Raw genomic sequence first — 6,000 nt, 5'->3', positions numbered from 1 at the left:
GGCCAGGGGCCGTCTGTAAGAACTGATTTTCCTGCTTAAACAAAACGCACCCTGCAATAAAGCCATAAAATGCCCCCTGGACAGCAGATAGCAAAGACAGAGCACAGAACCTTGTCCTGCCCAAACTATCTCCTTGTCCCTTTGTTTGACTTCAACTCATCCCCCCTCTCCCTCCTCTTCTTCCTCCTCAAGTCACTGAAAGTTAAATTAAGAATGTCTATTTAACACATATGGTGTATCTTATGAATATGTTGTTTTTCCTTTTCATGTTTGGTATCATTTTAAGGGTCTCAGTGCGATTGGTAAAATGGTCTTAATTTCATTGCAGTCATTGGTTTAATGAAAAAGATTGAGAACTTAGGAGAATCCTGTATCTCCTCTCTGGCTGATATCTCTTTACGATATCTCAAGAAACCAGGTGCTACCCCCCTAGGGTACATGGATTGGCCCAACCAACTCTAAACAACATTTGTTTAACCCCTTTTGTTCTGGTCTGGTATTTAAGGCGAGGGAATAGAACACACTTTGGGAATCTTTTACCAGGATCATCCCCCACACAGTAATGCATGTCAGTATTTTCCTGTTGGAAAATCCTGACACATTACTGTGTGTCTTTGTCAGGAGAACATTGCTTACTTTTAGAGTCATCTTTGAGTAAATGATGTCATGTATTTTCTGAATTGGCTTTTAATCATTTACTTCTGTAATTGGCATGATACATTTTTACCTGACAAATAAATGTTACATCTTGATTTATTCTGAAGTATTCTGAAATCATTATTTTAATATATTAAGGAGGCTGGTGCTACCGCAAATCTTAGTTAAGGTAGGTCAAACTAAAGGCGCATGTATGAACGGAGCAGTAGGCACGTCATCATGAAGACCTTTTGATTTCTGTCTATCACTGGTTTAGCAAGTTGTATGGAAGTGGCTAAATTAAACTACACTCTCTAGTCCGAGTAAGCAGTAGGCGACCGACTTTTCGAGGTATTAGCAAACCCTACATCCTCTGACTAAAATCAGAATTAACTGGTTTGTGTCCGTGAGAAACACGATTTGGCCAACGTGATCTCTAAGCGGCATTCGGGTCCATAATGATTTAATAACTGAAAGTATGGGATACTCAGAGTAATCAAAGATCTAAATTAATTCATAATCAATATTTATGATTATTTTCTAATCAGAAATACGATCTAAATTTGATTATCATTTGAAATTGGAGTCAGATTACGTATAGAGCTAAAGTAATACTAAAACTAAGTTCCAATAAATTAAGTGAACTTCACTGGATCGCTGAAAAGACATACACGCTTTAAACCTTCGCCAGGCCATTGGATTCCGTCGTTGGGCCAATGGATGGTCCTTACACCGGCTACTCTCGAATCGCTCTCGCGGTACTTTGATGGCTTATGTCACAGTCACGTGGTGTCGGCGCTGTATCAAGTCGGACAGAAATTTCTAACCGGCGTGCACTGCTTCAAGTCAGCCGCCGATCGGTCTATGCAGAGCTGCATGAAGTCAAACAAGCCTTTAATAATGAGTGGGAGTGGTCTAAGTGGGTGGGGTCCTCTTTGCAAGGGTACAGAGTGGGTGTGGTCATTTATAGTGGGTGGAGTCATCAGTGGGAGAGTTACAGTTTTTTACAATCACTTTGCTACTATTTTCAGAACCTTGGTGTCATTTTTCAAAACTCTAGACACAAAACTCAAAACGATTATCACTTGTAACACAGGCTGTCTAATGTTCAAAACATTGCATTGTGCATTCACATATTTAAAGAAATCTTGCACTTGCACAATCATTGGTTCAAAAAACAAATTTACTGTGAAATACCATTGAAACATAACTATAGATCACCCACACACAAGCAACCGATAGTTTCACTGTCATTGTTCGTACAATCATTAAATATTGTAGAACAAAATAGGTGATACAGGTTTCATTATGGTACTACATGTACAGTAAATACATCTCTGTAAAAGTACTGCAGTAGTAGAGAGAATACTACAGACACAGTGGAATCATTGAACAAAGTTTGTAATATATTGATGCAAAACACTACAGTACAATCACAACATCATAGGTTTATTTGAATCAAAGCAAAAATAATTAGCTATGAAATAGAAAAGAAAAGACAGTACTGTAAAACATCAAATGCAGTGTTCCTTGCATTGCTAACTTGCTTGCTTGTACTGTAAGAAACAAATCAGGAGTGATCTATACAGTGCAGTACTAGTGTCAGTACTGTAAATAGTCTGAAAAGGTGGTACAGTTTTTGGGACCATAGACACAGTGTCTGATTAAGCATTATGATAAAATATTAGGCTACATCCATGGATATTGTAGTCTAATTGGTTCATGCTCCACACTAATTGGTGACAAATGAATCACGTTATCTTGAAACTTTCATGATTTACAGTAAACATGGAAGATTGTCTGTTTCCATACAACTATGCATTAAGAGTAATGCAACAGTTACTTATCATTTTGAGCAGTTGTATCAGTTGATAGTTAGATCATTGTACGGAAATGAATAGACACTCATTTGAAATGTAATGTGTGAATTGCCTTTTGAAATAGTAGTACTTTAATGTTAAGTTGTGTCATATTGAACAGGTGATTTTTGTTGAATGAACAAATTATCTAAGTTGTATGTGTATTGTGCACTTGTGATCCGATCGACCAAAATGCATCTTAATACCAGGGGCCTGTTTCAGAAAGGAGGTTAAGTGAAAACTCTGAGTATGTTAACCCTGAAATGAGGGAAACTCTGAGTTTTCTGTTTCAGAATGGGAGGTATGTTAAACCTGAGAAAGCAGAGTAAGTCAAGCCCGTTTTTGAAAGAGAGGTAACTTATACTCAGAGTCAGTTACCATGGCAACTTACTCTGTGAACCTAACCTGGTCGGGAGCAGGTTTTCTTTGGTAAACACAGAGTTTCTATCGGTCTCCTCCCCTTTTTTAAAGGGGAAGCCGTGTTTAAACAACTCATTCATTCTTTCAGTAATTTTTTATTAATAAAATAAATATTTAATTAATAAATAAAATATTGCTATTTTTATTGCAGTTTTTTTCTATTATTTTTTTTTAATAAGATGAAGTCTATAACTCCTTAACTGGCAACTGAAAATACAGTAGTAGATTAGAGTTACATAATGTAGTTTCTACAGATTCTACAGAACAAATCTAACAAATTCTACAGAATTAAACTGTGGCATTTACTGGAAATCACTGAAATGTGTTCATCTGTGCAACAGAAGTTGATGGACCGTCCCCCTGCTGTTCTTCCACACTCTGAGGGCGGAGGGAGAGATAAGAATACCTGTTTATACTTAGATTTAAACTTAGATTCTATCGGCTACTCCACATAAAAATTTGAAAAAATCTGAATGGGTAGATTGTTTGATGTGTAGACACATAATATTAACATTAGGCGACTTACAACTGCATGTGGTTCTGTTGGGACAGGAGGCTCCAAAAGACAGATATTACCATCAGAATCTGTTAGGACCAACAAAAAACCCAACCTCAAAGTAAAATAAATGGAAATATCAAAAATAGCCTATCTAAAAAAATAACACATAAACCTCTTACATTTTATGAAGGCCCTTGGATCTTTGGGAGTGACTGGCTCTGAAGTCCCTCCTGGAATTCCCTCAGCTGTAAATGCTGCTACACTGCTAGACACTGGATGCTTTAGTTATTTAATATGTCACATGTTTGTAAAGTCAGGTAGCCTACACCCATGATATGCTCAAGCCTTAGCTGATTGAATTATGTTTTTATATTTAATTTTCAGCTGCTGCCATGTTCTTTTAATGCCTGCAGGATTGCTCCACATGAAAATTAAAATAAGGTTGAATAACATAGGCCTACTGTTCTTCCAGTTTCACCTCTGATATTATAACAGTTGGGTAAGTTACTCTAAAATAGTTATCAATGTTATCTTCAACAGTGTAATTAGATTAATGTAATAATTACCATCTTTAGAAAGTATCGGTTTACTTATTACTAATTACTAAATCCCATGTCAACCTCAACAATACAAGGAGAGACAAGAAACCGCACTTTTAATGCTTTCAAATAAACAATATACAATTGCATGAACTATTCTTGATTTGACCAAAGTGTGTAGAGGGAGAAGGTTACATAAAAAATATACCTTTTAAAAATGTATGTTAAATCCACTATTGTTTTATACAGAATTGTTCTCTATAGTCTATGCAGTAGCCTATTTAATGTAATTACATCAGATTGTATTTTAAATTACAGAAGAATTAAGAGTTATCCCTTTAATTAAATCACAATATTTAGATTACTTGGTAATTAATTACACCCAACACTGTATAACAGTAATTCCTCTTTTTGTTTGGCGCTGTTGCCATGGTGACTCGTAATATCTGCGCTCCATTGATAATGGCTTTTTATAGTTGTGGTGCACGCGCTTAACTCAGAGTAGGTCAACTCAGAGTTGATTGAACTAACTCATTTCAGCTGTTCTGAAACTGCAAACTTAGAGTTTCCCATCTCAGAGTAAGTCAACTCAGAGTTCAAGTTTTAACTCAGAGTTGGTTGAACCTCCTTATTGAAACAGGCCCCAGGTGGTGTACCTGATATGATTGTAAAGCACATTTTGGGGTATACATAATAAAGCACTATAAAAAATGCCTCATTCATTCATTCATTCATTCATTCATAAAATCAGATTATTTCCTATTAATTCAACAGAATGTGAGGGAATACTATTTCCAAAAGTAACACCATTTCAACAAGTACAAAAATATAATTCTTGATATCTGTAATTGTATTTTTCAGTTAAATGTCCCAATGATCTGCTATTCAATTTCAGTTAATGATATCAATAATCAATTGCTTAGCTGATATTCCAGTTTCACATATCAGAAATGCAATTTTTTACTGGTAAAAAAAACAAACATTGATTTTGATATCTGTAATTACTAGTGCAAATGTCTATTCTTGATAGCAGCAATTTATATCTAAAATTACTCTTCAGTTTATTGGTATCTGAAATTCATGTCTGGATATCACTAATACCAAATTAAACATGCTGAAATACATTTACAGATATCAGGAATTAACATTTCAACTAGTGAAAATGTAACTCTCGATATCAAGCATTTAAATAGTAACAAAGTATTTATTGCTATCATAAATTATATATTTACTAGTAAGAAATAAATAACTGATGTGTACTTGCTATTTTTACAACAAACCATTTTTTTTGCTAATATTGATATTTCCATTTTTTTGCACATTTGAATGAATAATTATTGATAGTGTATGACAAGTTCTGTGCACGTGAGAATCAAACAGCTGCTGAAGTGATTTGGCCATCTTGAACATAGCGGCTTATCAAATCTGTTCATGTGACTGTTATTGAGATAAATCTGTATAGCATCACTGTGAGATAATCATTAGCTCATGCGGGTCATCGGTCAGTGTCTGATCATGTTTATTGAGTGTTGTGCACCAATCAGGCTCCGTCTCTCACAGGTATCAGACAGAACAGGTAAACTAACTGTAGGAGGAGCATTTGAAGTGATAGTACAGCTTTACACTGCTGCTACTGTCCTCAACGTTTTTCAACGTGTTTCATTTAAAGAGTGTGCTTTATTAACGTTTTGTGCTGTTTTTGTTTTCTAAGAAGCATTATTCTTGTGATCTGTCTGGAGTCGCATTCACTAAAGATTGATCTTCGACCTTCAAATAAAGTTGGACCTTTGCACCTTTAGGTAAGAAATCTCTCCACACGGACTCAAGGACTGTGTTTGTTGCTGCCAAACCGATTTTTTTTTAAACGTTTATCTAAAGTATATATAAAGTATTAATTCCTGTGGTAAGGCCTATAATTCAATCATTGTACTCTGAAAAAAAAAGAGTGAAAAGAATAATTTATTTTTATAATGGGCTAATTTAAAAAAAAAAACATGCTTTCTATTTTGATCTGTTTCAGTCATTTGACACTCCCCATAAAAAAAAA

The sequence above is a fragment of the Scardinius erythrophthalmus genome (genome assembly GCF_964197995.2).
Source record: "Scardinius erythrophthalmus genome assembly, chromosome: 1".
Taxonomy (NCBI): Eukaryota; Metazoa; Chordata; class Actinopteri; order Cypriniformes; family Leuciscidae; genus Scardinius; species Scardinius erythrophthalmus.
Note: the sequence above shows the minus strand (reverse complement) of the source record.